Source organism: Gopherus evgoodei, chromosome 3 (genome assembly GCF_007399415.2).
Source record: "Gopherus evgoodei ecotype Sinaloan lineage chromosome 3, rGopEvg1_v1.p, whole genome shotgun sequence".
NCBI lineage: Eukaryota > Metazoa > Chordata > Testudines > Testudinidae > Gopherus > Gopherus evgoodei.
In genome coordinates, this window is record NC_044324.1 from 76,354,891 (window position 1) to 76,368,878 (window position 13,988).

The window sequence follows — 13,988 nt, forward strand, 5'->3', positions numbered from 1 at the left end:
GCTGTAGGTGCACTTCTCACTGAAATTGTAGCACTTGGCACCCCAAGTCAGAGCGGGATGGCTCCAATGGTGGCCTAAATGTCACCTCTATCAGCAGGAACTTCAGCCTAGCCTCCCTATACCTGCAAAGGCATTCGTCCTTCCCAATGCTTCCTCCAAGCACTTTAGGCAGCTATTGTGCGGGTCATTCACTGGCACAGGGCTGGAACAAGCAGCACATGGCTTGAAACCCAGTGAGTGGGGCATACCTCTGTACCGTGAATAGAAAAAACCCAAAACAGGGGGAAAAAAGTCCAAAAAACTTTTATATATATAAAACACAGCTGAAACTTGGAAGTCACCAAGAGTGGAATGCACAGGTGCAATCACTCAAAGAAAAACCGGTTACTAACCTGCTCTGTATCTGTTCTTCAAAATGTGTTGTACATGTCCATTCCATGAGCTACCCTTCTACCCCTCTTCATCAGTTAGGGCAAGAAGGAACTGAGAAGGGCTAAAGACAGGTACTCCTTTTGCGCCTGCATGCAGTGGCACATGGCAGCAGGGAAGCTTGAGCTGCCCAATGAGTACCACTGGGCACACAGACACTGAGTGGAATGCACACATACAATCACTTCAAGAAACTGATATTGTAGGATATGGAGGGCTGGTTGTGGTAACAGGTGGACAGGAATGTCCACCTCTGTCAAATGTGAAAGATCTACCTTTCAGGGTTTTTTTCCCGTAATGTTGATGCTATCTTTAATATTTTCTATATAATTTTATGTTTCATATGGTATCTGTGTTTCTGATGGAAATCATGTGACAATTCTATAGGTCTGATATTCACTGTACATTAATAATTTTAGCTTCATTTGCTACCAAGGCAAGTGATCCTAATATAAGAACAGCCATACTGTGTCAGACCAAAGGTCCATCTAGCCCAGTATTTGTCTACCAACAATGGCCAACGCCAGGTGCCCCAGAGGGAGTGAAGCTAACAGGCAATGATCAAGTGATCTCTCTCCTGCCATCCATCTCCATCCTCTGACAAACAGAAGCTAGGGACACCATTCTTTACCCAGCCTGACTAATAGCCATTTATGGACTTCACCACCATGAATTTATGCAGTTCTCTTTTAAACACTGTTATAGTCCTAGCCTTCCCAATCTCCTCAGTGAAGGAGTTCCACAAGTTGACTGTGCGGTGGATGAAGAATTTCCTTTTGTTTTAAACCTGCTGCCTATTAATTTCATTTGGTGACCCGTTGTTCTTGTATTATGGGAATAAGTAAATAACTTTTCCTTATCCACTTTCTCAACAGACATGGAAATATGCAGAGCCACTTGAAGAAATATCAGTTGTTCTTTATTTGTGGTGTTATTTTGTTGCTCTCTGTATTCACACATGCACATGTTTTGACACCAGGAGAGGCATTTTTGTCCATAGAGCACAATCCTTAATCAGCATCTTCCATGGCCTAGCTTAGGGAAGGAGCTGATTAGCATACAGTATTTGATAGCTCCCATTCTCATTTTTACCAGTTTAAGTTCAGTTGCACAAAGGATTGCACACAGGGTCTAACTATTTTTAATGACAGCAGCTACCAAGACAGAAAAAGTTATCCCATTATCACGTTAAGAAATCAGAAATTTAATATCCTTAAATCAAACTTGGTTCTCAGGCAATGTAAGAAAAACAGCGCTAAAGGCACATGGTTTATTCTCACATGTATTAAAGGCCAAGGTACAATAAAACTAACTAATCTAGCTTTAACTTCAGTTACTGGCTTGCAACAACCTCAACATTCAGATCCAATGAATATTGGTACAGACTGTCAACATAAAGTTCTGCCTGATGCATGCAGTGTTTTAATGCTTCATTTATAAAGCAACTGAACTTTAACAAGATGCATGACTTTTTAAACAGTAACTTTACAAAATCATGTGACTGAATTTTCTTGTTGTGAATTAAAAACTTGCCATGATTTACATTTAATTCCTCCTGGAGATCGGCCTCCACCATTCCATAAGCAGAGATAGCAGGATCTTCTGGCATAATACCCCTTTCTGTTACTTTCATCAAACCTAGATCAAGGAGCAAATCCCAGAGCAACATTTTGGAATGTGATACATGGGAAGTACTAGGGGATCCCAAAAATATTTAGCAATCCCATCTGGCAAGAATGCACTCCTCATACATCCTAATATAAATTATATAAAGTCTTTTTTCAGAATGGCTAACCTACTATTTACCAAACAGATTGCTGTAATATCATCCACTTCTCACAGGCAGCACATTTTTTTCCCTCCAGGAGGCAAATGAGCAGAATGACTTGGGTAAGACTAGCATCTTTTTAGCTCGCCCTTTGAAAGCTTCATCAAAAGGTTTCCACATACTACATAGACTTTTCTTAAAGCTCCACTGTGGAAGAGTTAAAAACAGATTGCTTCCTTCACACTTCTGAAGCACTACATAGTCAGTAATTGCTCAAGCACAGAGAGTGGAACTCCATTTGTCTGGGCCATAGTGTTTGAGTTGGTGCAGTGGCAGGCTATTTTGCCTTTGCAGTTCTTGTAAAGTATAAGCAGCTGTAAAGGAATGGCTGAAAACTGAATGACTGCAGACTTGACATGCACATGAAAGCACTTCACATCCTCATCTTTGTTCAGAAAAGAATGAACTACTGCATCAAGAATGTGTACAAAGCATGGCAGATTGAAGTATCGCCCTTACTTAATGGCACATAAATCTAAGACAAGACTGGTAATAAATGCTCCTAAAAGTGAGCAAAGAGAAAGCCATTCTGCAGTTTCTCCAATACACAATGAATTGTAGGGTTTTTTTCAAAACTTCAAACACGGTGTTACATGTTACCCAATGTTGAGCTGTAGGATGTGGCAAAGTATCTGGCTATCTGCTACCACAGGTAACTAGAGGAAGAGATACCCAGTGAGCTGATACACACAGTCCATGGTCTAACCACTGCTCCACATTTCAGTGAGCTGATTGATCTTCCTCACCTTTGACAGCCTCAATGCCTTGGACACTGCAACATGGAGATTTGTTCAACTACGGTATTGTCTTAGCATAACCTACTTTTTGGCTAGGTATTTGACACTTGGGAATGGGGTATTCCCTTAGTGCCTGAAAGCCCTCTGCCCTGCCCAATAAAAGGGCTGCAGACCCACTGCTAGCATTGTTGCCAGTTTTGTATTAAGCATGGAGATTACAGGATGATTTTTCTTAACCTACTCTGAAAGACATATCAAAGTATGTCAGTCAATGGGTAGTTTGCCTGTGTATCTGCTTCCCTTCCTAACACTAAAAAGCATACTGGATAGTATGCCACTGATTGGCGTATTTGTGGACTGCAATTTATCAGATGTTATGACCTGCCTCCTCTACCTCTTTCCCTACTGCGTTAGTGCTTAGTTGCTGAATGCAGAGATGTTTCTCCCACATTATGGCATGGTTATTTTTCAAGACGTTTCTTAAAATAGAAATTCCTGAGTGGTCCTCTTCCACAAAAAAAACCATGCATTGCTAGCATCTTTATGCTCAACAGAAAAAAGTTCCACACCAATGCTTTGGTCTTTTCATGCAGTTGGGCAGCAGTGCATAAAAACCTACTTCTTTCCCCACCAGCATAAACAGAACCCTGGCTGTGGTTTAAGCCTAGTTCTCTTGTGACCACAACTCCTACGATGAGTGCTGAATTTTGCTTTCTTACAAATATCTGATTTTTGCTTCCTCAGTGGCTTCACTGATTAATACCACCACCTGATCTTCCTCTTTCACTTCCTGAATGAAATTGCTCTGAGGGAGAAGCCTCATTATGATGATTTTCTACATTAATTGGTGCTCTCACCATCTTTCCACAGAAGGTGCCTGGATTTTCCATTGCCCATTTTATTACTGTTCAGGGAATACCTTTTTCCTCAGTAGTATCAAAGCGTGCTTTATTTCTTTATTGTGCTTTTATTTCCTTCACAGGAAACTGGCTAGCCACTTTAAGTTTTCCCCCTGAAGCTTACTGTTTGTTGCCCGTAATATTTTGTTTACTGAGTAGAGGCGCCTCTCCTGATAAACAGTGGGGAAAAACTAGATTTTATGTTCTATTTCCCTTAAGCCACCATAATCTGAGAGAAATCATGTCAGATTTAACATCTTCTGTTTTCAGACTGATTTTAGCAAAACTGAATTCTCTCTTCTTTGATCCCACATGCAGTTTCCCTATTATAAGACAGCTTTGGTTTCACTAGAGGGAGCTGGGTCTTCAATTTTGGCAAGATCTTCAGATTTCTACAGAACATGATTGCTCACTGTTTTAAAGGAAGCAGAGACCAACTGATTCTGGACCATGTGAAGTTTCAGAAATATTAACTACCAAACTCCACAAACTATTTCAGAAGCATAAACCTGATAACATTTTTTGTTGTTAAAATCTTGGTATCTTCAGGTGTCAGACTTCTTCCAGTGATACTCCCCACACTTGTCAGGTGATGAAAACAAAAAATTCCACCTCATCACTAAAAAGGGAAAAACAAACTAAATAAAATGGCTTATTTCACATGAGAAACTGAATCCACACAGAAAAGAGAAGTGTTACAAGACATTTTACATTTTTTTCTTAAGCAAATGAAGCTATTCCACCTGAAAGTGTGCCTTTATGGTTAAATAGTTGGTAGATTTATTCAATAGAGAAATTTAAAATTTAGTATATTTCTAGGATATCTTAAGATCTTATTTCAGAAGCTAGATTCATATTGAGTTTTTCAGCAAAAAAATCAGGTTCAGAATAGGATCATAAAAAACCCAATAAATTACAATTCAATTCACTTCACATTGAAAGTACAATACTAAGTGTACAAGTTAAAAAACGAAAACAGTGCAAGTAATATGCTCAGCCCACAGAAGACAGACACTGACATTTCACAGACAGCTCTACAGATTAGAAGAGGGCAGTGCTGATTAATTCCAAGGCTAATTAAGATTACTGATACATTAAGGGCCTTGGAAAGAGGAGGGATGTCCTTTCAGGTCAGGACAAATAATCAGCTCCTGACCAAGTTAAGCCTATAGATATCTGTGAAGTGGAAAACCCAAAATGACAAATACGAGGCACTTTTCAACAAAGGGTGCATTTTCTTCAAGTACATACCTGAATAACTAAATGCATCTGCTCCTAAATTTTCCACCATTTCACTGTTCAAAAAAAGATTCAATTAGTAAATCAAACATTCATTTTTAATTCTTAGATTATGCAAGGACATGTGCCAATGTCATTCAATATGAAAGTCTAACACCTCTTCATCTTTCATAAGATGACTTATATCGTACACACATTCTGCAAATTCTGTTGAGTTGCATGTGTAACACCATGGTTACACATCCTCTCTTAACCTAAAATATCTGCTTTTCTTGCTCACATAAATTTGGCACCTTTGTAAGGCTGGGTAAACAACAAACGTGATCATGACAGAGACTTCTAAAATTCCTGTTTTCCTATCATTCAGATTAGAACTGAAGGGAACTCCCAAAGGATAAAGTTAGTTCTCAGCCTATGATGAACAATAAAAAGTCCCAAATGGGCCTAAAAATAGCAGGTACTACTAAATTAAAGGCCTACATCCAGGCCACTTTTATTGCACTGTCAGGTATTCAATGCATTTTAATCTATTACTGCAACAGAAATGGAAAATGAAGTGGCCTCATCCTAGATTGAAATATCAAATATTTCATGAATGATCATGCATTATATTCTATTAGAAAAGAAAGCACAAACCAAATATCATTTAAGTACATAAAATGAGCCACTGATCATGCAACAGCCCATGCACACCACAAGTTCAGAAATCAGACTGAAGTGAGGAACAGTGCAGTTTTAAAAGAAAACTAAGATAATAACCATGCCTTGAGGAAAACAGTAAATGAAGATAAAGTAGGCAAATTCAGTCAATACATGAAATCTACCAAGTAAACAAAATCTACTTGTTTGAAATACTACTTTCAGACAGCTTTAGTGTTTAGAAAAAGCAACATGAATCATGGTTGTCTAATCTCAGAAGCCAGCTCCGTATGAGTTTTTCATCAAGAAATCAGGTTCGGGATAGTATCATCATTGATAAGACCAGAATTACTCATACTTCATCAATATCAATCTTTATTAGAATACATACCTTTAATATTGAGTCAGCCTTCAGCGATCTCTGCAACAAGACAAATTGCACAGTAGTTTGGTGAAACTGAATACTCCAAGGGTTAGTATGTTCGTTATTTTAAAAAAGTATTTCCCTAGAGCAACTGTGATGAGGATGTCACACTTTCCCACTAGTCTGCTACCTATCCAGACGCAGGAGTTAACTGCACAAGAAGTTAGGATTATGTAAGTACTTACATGTAAACACTTTAGATGTAGCATGGATTACACCAAGTCAGAAATTCGATACTGGCATTTTATTTATGAATGCTAGGTGTCCAGACAGCAATGTACCACAAATCAGTGCAGCACAGCCCCAAGTATGAACACTACATAACTGCATGTGCAGCTAGTACAGCACAAAAATGAGTTTGAGTAACTGCATCAATTGACATTAGATACTTTTCTAGTGGTAACAGTAAACATGTCAAAGTAGGTGCACAGAACAGTGGTGTAACCAGATTAACTCTTCTGAACGATGGTGGTCTTATCTCAGAAGCCAGATCCGTATAAAATTTCTCATCAGCAAGTCAGGTTCGGGATAGGTTCATCACTGATAGACCACTTTAAAAATTAGACACTTTTTGGTATACTGAACATTATGCCAAAATTAACCTGTGAGAACTATAATTCAGTTTAGATACTATCCTAGAATGAAATTATTTCTCAACAAGTTGAGAAGTGCCCTTTATCCATTTGGGCCAGATACCTTTATCAATACAAGGCACTGCAACTTAGATACAATAGAGTCTGTTGATTTTAGAAAAGTGATTTTTCTTCCTCCAAGAAATATCAGTAAACTATTTTTGTCCTGACAAAGGAAAGAACTTAACAGATCTGTTCCTATTAAGTCTTTTTTTTTTTTTAAAAAAAAAGAAAATTTAAACTGCTTATATAAGCTAGAAATATCAGTCACTTTTATAGACTAAGGCAGGAATGTATAGGCAGTTCATAAGAAAGACTACTCAAAGGTTCAGTTGACAAAGCCAGCTTACTCCATATCTTAGCTATGTCCCACACTTTACAGTATTTGAAAAATATTTGTGCTTTAAGATTAGGATATTGTGTTGTGTCAAAATATTGTCAGAAAAGTGTATTTTCAAATTGTTTTAAGTTAAGAATACCTGTTTTAGTAGTACTAGAGTCACAAGTAGTTTTATATCCCAACTGCGCTGTCAGTTAGTCATTCACTGATTCATTATCCACTGGATACTTGCTAATAAGTCACACTAGAAATAAGGATAAAGTAACCATTTAAATTGTTACTAATAAATATTACATAATACAGCATTTTGAAAGTGACCTACCACCACAAGTTATGTTCCCCTCAAGCATTTTCAGGCAAGGGAAATACTAGATACTCTTAACCAGCATAAGCTATAAAAAAAGTGGCCCAAATTTTGCACCAATCAGGGTCACTGGCCAAGACCCTGAGAACCACAGGTAGTGTGCATATTTTTATTAAAACCACACACCACAACAGATGTTCATTTTCTCTAATAGATTTGAATTCACCACCAACAAAAATCTTTGAGTACGTCAGTTTTGTTCTCACCTTCTTAAGAGCTGAGAACACTAAACTTCTATCCTGAGTTAGATAATTCAGGTTAATTGACAATGCATTAACATGGTTGTAAAGCCTAGTGGGGCAACTCTACAAATGGTTATGGTTTACAATCTCCCATAGTATTGGTCTTAATCAAAATCAACTACACCAACACATCTACCCATGAATCTCCCAACTGTTCACAATGTCAGGATAGACCATATGATACCTCACAGGACTGCAAGCAATAATTTTACCCCAACTATTCAGTTAAATATGGATTAATTAAATTAAAACAATGCATTAAAGTTTAGATTTATGCCAATCCATTTATCCCCATCTTAATATTTATTCTTCCACTTGACCATTCACAAACATACTTCTGTCTTAAATATTCAGGAACATCCACAATTGTACATCATATAGTCTTCTAGAACTGTTGATGTTCTCATGAAGGGCTGCAGTTAAAATTAAACAGGAGATGGTCAGATTTCAATGTAGAAAAATCAATAGCAAATTCAAGTTTTATAATATGGGAATACTTATGCTGTCTTTGTTGTGATACAACACTAAGTCATATTGCATCATAAAAACTGTTTAAGAGTAAGATGTTTCCTGCCCCAAAGAATTTATAATCTAAGTCAGTCAAAACAAAGCTTCAACTTGTGTCGAAGAAAAAGTTGACATCAATAGACACTCAAAATAACATGGTGTATTATACTAACCTAAATTATTGTCTACCTATGCGATGACAGGGGACTTCTGAAAAACCAAAACATATCAGACATATACTTAGGCTCTAATCCTGCAAACAATTATGCACAAAATAACTCAATAGGACTAGCCAAATACATAAAGCTATTCATGCTCAGATACTTGCAGGATCTAGGCCCAATTACTGCAGATGATAGTCAATTACCTGGCTTAGTCCATATGGTCAATTCACATACTAACCCTAAAGGTATGTCTAACACTACCACAGCACAGCTGCAGCCATATCTCCGTAGTGTACACATTTACTACAGTGACAAATGGAATTTTTCCCATTGCTGTAATAAGTCCATCCCCTCGAAAGGCAGTAACAAGATCAACGCAAGAATTCCTCTGTCAACCCATCTACAGTGCAGGTTAGGTTAACTTAACTATATTGCACAGGGTGCGAAATTTTTCCCAGCCCTGAGCCATGTAGCTAGGTTGACCTAAATTTTAGGCGTATAACATGCCTAAAACCAAACACAGAGCCAGGATAAACAGGTGCTCCAGAGTCCAGAATATAGGGTACAGTGTTGGTGATAGCACCAAAGTGCTTTCATCTATTGAGAAGTAGTAATAAAATGCTAGAGAGCTGATAAATGGAAGATTATGTGGACTGAGTCCACATTTACTGTAGCTATCTTTTCATTCAGCTCTACCCAGTAATACTGTGACAAAGCAATTGACTCTCTGGCACATACCACAAGAGGGAAATACTTTCAAACAGATGATGCGGAGAGCGTTCTATGCAACTGAAGCACTTTGGGTTTGGTCAAGATTGAACACTCCAAAGGCACAGTGCCCTTTCCAGCCCAACCAAATTCAAAATATTCTCAGAACCATACCTTAATTATTCTGCACAACTTCCAGGATATCACCATGAAGTTTATTTCCATAGTTCCTAGAATAAACAAAATTGTGACAGAACTAGTTATATGTATTTCAAGTAGGCAGTGCAGACAGTTAAAAAAGTATTAAAAGTAATTTCAGCTAATAAAACTAGTCTTTAGTCCCCATGCTAATTTTTGCATATTTACAAAGTGTTCTGTTGCTGTGTAAAAGACCAGCACAAACATGGCAACTAATTATACAAAAACATTGTCAAAATGTGTGATAAAACATGGAATACCTATACTGTATTGTGTGCAACACCATAATTGACAATAATAAGTACACAATCTACTTAATTAAGGCTTATGTTTCAACTACATAGCTCAAACCCAGCAATCTCAGATTAATTGTTGGAGACTGTTCTGCTAAAACTAAATTATTGTACACTAGCGGTTCTACATTTTAGTATTCACACCCCAGCTACCTCAATATTCAACCAAAACAGCCCCCCCCCCACACACGTATTGATTTGGGGGCATAGCATGGGCAGTATCACAACCACCTCCCAATTGCTTGTTAGAGCCCTTCCTCTCTCAAGGCTGCTGCTGTAGCACCCCTCATTGTCCTTCAGGAGCCTAGAGAGGCTAAGCTGCTGAAGCTCTGGGCTTTCTGTTCTTTTGCCACCCTTCTCCTCCAAGCCAGTTCCACATCTGATGCCATGTCTACATCTAAAATTTTGCAGCGCTGGTTGTTACAGCTGTATTAGTACAGCTGTATAGGGCCAGCGCTGCAGTGGCCACACTTACAGCAACCAGCGCTGCAAGTGGTGTTAGATGTGGCCACACTGCAGCGCTGTTGGGCGGCTTCAAGGGGGGTTCGGGGAACGCGAGAGCAAACAGGGGAAGGAGACCAGCTTCGCCGCGGTTTGCTCTCACGTTCCCCGAACCACCCTGCAAACCGCAGGGAAGGAGACCTGCTTGCTTGGGGGTTCCGGGAACGCGAGAGCAAACCGGGAAAGGAGACCAGCTTCGCCGCGGTTTGCTCTCGCGTTCCCCGAACCACCCTGCAAACCGCAGGGAAGGAGACCTGCTTGCTTGGGGGTTCCGGGAACGCGAGAGCAAACCGGGAAAGGAGACCAGCTTCGCCGCGGTTTGCTCTCGCGTTCCCCGAACCACCCTGCAAACCGTAGGGAAGGAGACCTGCTTGTTCAGGGAACGCGAGAGCAAACCGGGAAAGGAGACCAGCTTCGCCGCGGTTTGCTCTTGCGTTCCCGGAACCACCCAGCAAACCGCAGGGAAGGAGACCTGCTTGCTCGGGGAATGCGAGAGCAAGCTGGGGAAGGAGACCAGCTTGATTACCAGAGGCTTCCTCGGTGATGCTGGGATACCTGCTTATTCCACAGAGGTCAAGAAAAGCGCTGGTAAGTGTCTCTACTTGATTACCAGCGCTGGATCACCAGCGCTGGATCCTCTACACCCGAGACAAAACGGGAGTACGGCCAGCGCTGCAAACAGGGAGTTGCAGCGCTGGTGATGCCCTGCAGATGTGTACACCTCCTAAGTTGCAGCGCTGTAACTCCCTCACCAGCGCTGCAACTTTCTGATGTAGACAAGCCCTGAGGGTACTAGGCCAATCTGAGTGAGAAGATATCAAGAGTTGGAAAAAAACTCCAATGTGTAATTCATCTTGACTGTAGTTTTAAATCCCTAAAGATTAATTAGTAATATTCCAAAAACTAAGATTCCCAGCTGACTTGTTTGTGTACTGCTCTGGCTTAGGTACAGTAATTCAAGCATCAGCTACTAAATTATACTGGGTGGGAGTCATGACTGTACAAAAAAGGGGATTTCAACATGAAATACCACAACCATCATAAGGATTAGGAACTAAAGTTATCAGTTTATAGCATTCATTTATAGCCACTGAGAAGCCATGCAATAGCCCATTTAAACTGATTAATTCAAATCAGCTATGTTACCATCAATATTCAATACTAGTCTCTGCTGTATTTTGTAATTTCCTTAATGATTTGATCAGTTTAATTCAGAGATGCTTTTAAATTTCTACCTTAATATATTTTCAACTTAATATGAGTACCGCAACACATTCACATGATTAAAGCAAGTTCATTGCACACACACAGCTACTAGTACCATATTACACTTGCAGGAAAGTGGCAGAATTGATATGGATGCCTGGGCAAGCGTGAACTCCACACATCAAAGCAGAGCAGTAACAGATCAGTTTCACAGGACCAGAGATTAGCATAAAACGGGCCCCCTGTTTTGTTTAGAACACGAACTGCCGGATACGGCGGCGAACAGCTCAGGCCCTGATCAGGAAGGGGGACGGACGAACTACCTGGTGCTGCCCGGGAGCAGACTGTTGCCCAAGCCTAGTTTATTTCGCGCTCCCTTTGCGGTACGACACGTGACACCGAGTTTGGACCGCGCCAAGAAGCGGAGCGCAGCGCCGCGCACCCGCTCCACCAGGCTCGAGACAGGGCCCGGACCCACCGCCAAGCCGCACTTCCCGCGGATCAGCCCCGCCGCGCCAGTCACGCAGCCTCTCTCGGGGCTACTGATTCCGGCCTGCACGGCTCAGCCGACCACCGACCCCAGCATGCACCGCGCCACCTGCAAGAGGCTGCTCAGAGGAGCGGTGCATTTTGGGACTTGTAGTCCACGCAGCCCTCATCCGGCCGTCGCCGCGAGTCACACAATCCGGCCTCGGCAGGGGCAGGCGGCGGCTGGTCTGCGCTGGCCGCTTCGCCAGCCCCGGAGGAAATGCAGCAAGAGCTCCCGGAGAAACCTACAACGCGGTTTCCCGGGAACTGGGACCGGATCGGACCAGCCTCTTCCCTCCCCGGGCGCAGAACACCGCAAACTCACCCGCCACTTGAACCAGCACCTCCCATTCTCCGCAGGGAAAAAGGACGGACTGTATCTTACAGACGACTATATAGCAGCTGCCTGAACCAGAGCGAGGCCGACTCCTCCTCTACCCGCCCATTGGGTCGCGCCCCGGGGGGCGGAGTTTTGTGTGGGAGGGTTTGAGTCTCGATTACCTCATCGTGCAGCTGAAGCCGCGCCCCTCGTTCCTGGGGCGCGCGCCTTACCGGCTCGAGGGTGCAGAGCAGGAGAGCAGGCGTGCGCAGGGTGAGGTTCCAGTGGTTATTTCCGCTCAGAGCTTGGGGACTGCCACAGCGTTGACAAACTGTGGTTTAGTCTACAGCCCCAGAGAAGAGCGTTGTGATACTCCAAAAATTATGACTTGTCCTCTCTGCCTTGTGGCTGGCAGAGTGCATGAGAAAAATTTGGATGAGAAAAAATTCTTATTAAACAGCATCTATTTATGCATTGTCTAATTAGTGCCAGAATAGTGTTGCTTAGGGTATGGAAGTGTTTACAGTTGTAGCAGCCTAAGGGAGGAAAGAAGATAAAGTTTTTCTCAAGAACTGCATAGTCAAACTATTGTGATTTTTTTTTATGTGAAAAAAGGGATAGTACATGACCTGAAGTGCTCAGAAGGTGAGAATCACTGTTGCTGCTTAAATTGCTATAAGTGCCCCTACTTGTGTTTTTACATAGCTTCAGCATTAAGAAACTGTGATCATATTACCTGTGATTGGTCTCACATGTGGTAAGGCAACTCCCATCCTTTCATGTATTTTTATACCTGCTCCTGTACTTTCCACTCCATGCATCTGATGAAGTGGGTTCTAGCCCAGGAAAGCTTATGCCCAAATAAATTTATTAGTCTCTAAGGTGCCACAAGGACTCATTGTTGTTTTTACAAATTTTCTTGTTGATCAACTTTGTCTTTCTTTTACAGACATGGAGAAGGTGAACATGGGCTGTGTTTGAATTTGAGATAACAGTGCATCCTCTTGTAGCATAGTTAAGAGGGTGCTATGAAAAGACACAAAGTGAATGGAAATAGGCTTAAGATGTATTTTCAGTAATTTCCCTGCTGGTTCTTGTATATTTTTCAAAGTAGGTATGAAAACACAGGTGTGTGGCTGGGTTTCTTTCAAATAGTAACTATATCTATGAATTGTGTACTCTGTCTCTGTTCACGTTATAGAGGCATTACAATTTTAAGGTTAGCTTCACGAGCTCTTTATTATAATGCTTGCGTTCTTTAATATTTTATATACTAGCCAAAATAAGCACATAAATGCCAGTTGGCCAAAGGGAGGACCACCCCACTAAATAAACAGCACTAAGGCCAAAAATTTAAAACGTGTGTTCCTAAACTTACATAAAAATCCATTGTCTTCAGTGGTAGTTTTGAAATTGCAGATCTCTTACTTATTTAGGTGCCGAAATAGGGATTTAGTTATCTAACTTTTCTTAAATGGAATTTATTACTTCAGGATTATGAAATTTAGTATTCTTATTTTCAGTACATTTTCTAATTTAGTTTTAAATATCCCTCATGATGGGTCTTCCACTAATTCATAAGGGAGGCTACTCAGCAGCCTAATAAGTTGCACTGTCAGTCACTATAGTATTTCAGGACTAGATCATTCAACCCTTACACGGATGACTATTTATCCACAAAAACATCTAAGGGTATGTCTACACTTACGCTTTTGCAGCGCTGGTAGTTACAGCTGTGTTAGAACAGCTGTATAGGGCCAGCGCTGCAGAGTGGCCACACTTACAGCAACC

At 41.0% G+C, this 13,988-nt stretch overlaps 1 long non-coding RNA gene and 3 other non-coding genes across 4 annotated transcripts; all 4 read right to left on the reverse strand.

Moving 5' to 3' along the window:
• Window positions 1-1,326: 1,326 nt before the first annotated feature.
• Window positions 1,327-12,304, reverse strand: LOC115648368. The gene is made up of 7 exons (XR_003999532.1): window positions 12,204-12,304; window positions 9,327-9,382; window positions 8,109-8,186; window positions 7,307-7,411; window positions 6,163-6,192; window positions 5,145-5,188; window positions 1,327-4,512 (listed from the first exon to the last, which is right to left on the reverse strand). It is a non-coding gene; the product is annotated as an uncharacterized LOC115648368 (long non-coding RNA).
• Window positions 4,729-4,799, reverse strand: LOC115649556. Its single transcript, XR_003999868.1, has one exon. It is a non-coding gene; the product is annotated as a small nucleolar RNA SNORD50 (small nucleolar RNA).
• Window positions 6,042-6,110, reverse strand: LOC115649553. The gene has a single exon (XR_003999866.1). It is a non-coding gene; the product is annotated as a small nucleolar RNA SNORD50 (small nucleolar RNA).
• LOC115649552 lies at window positions 6,672-6,741 on the reverse strand. Its single transcript, XR_003999865.1, has one exon. It is a non-coding gene; the product is annotated as a small nucleolar RNA SNORD50 (small nucleolar RNA).
• Window positions 12,305-13,988: the final 1,684 nt, after the last annotated feature.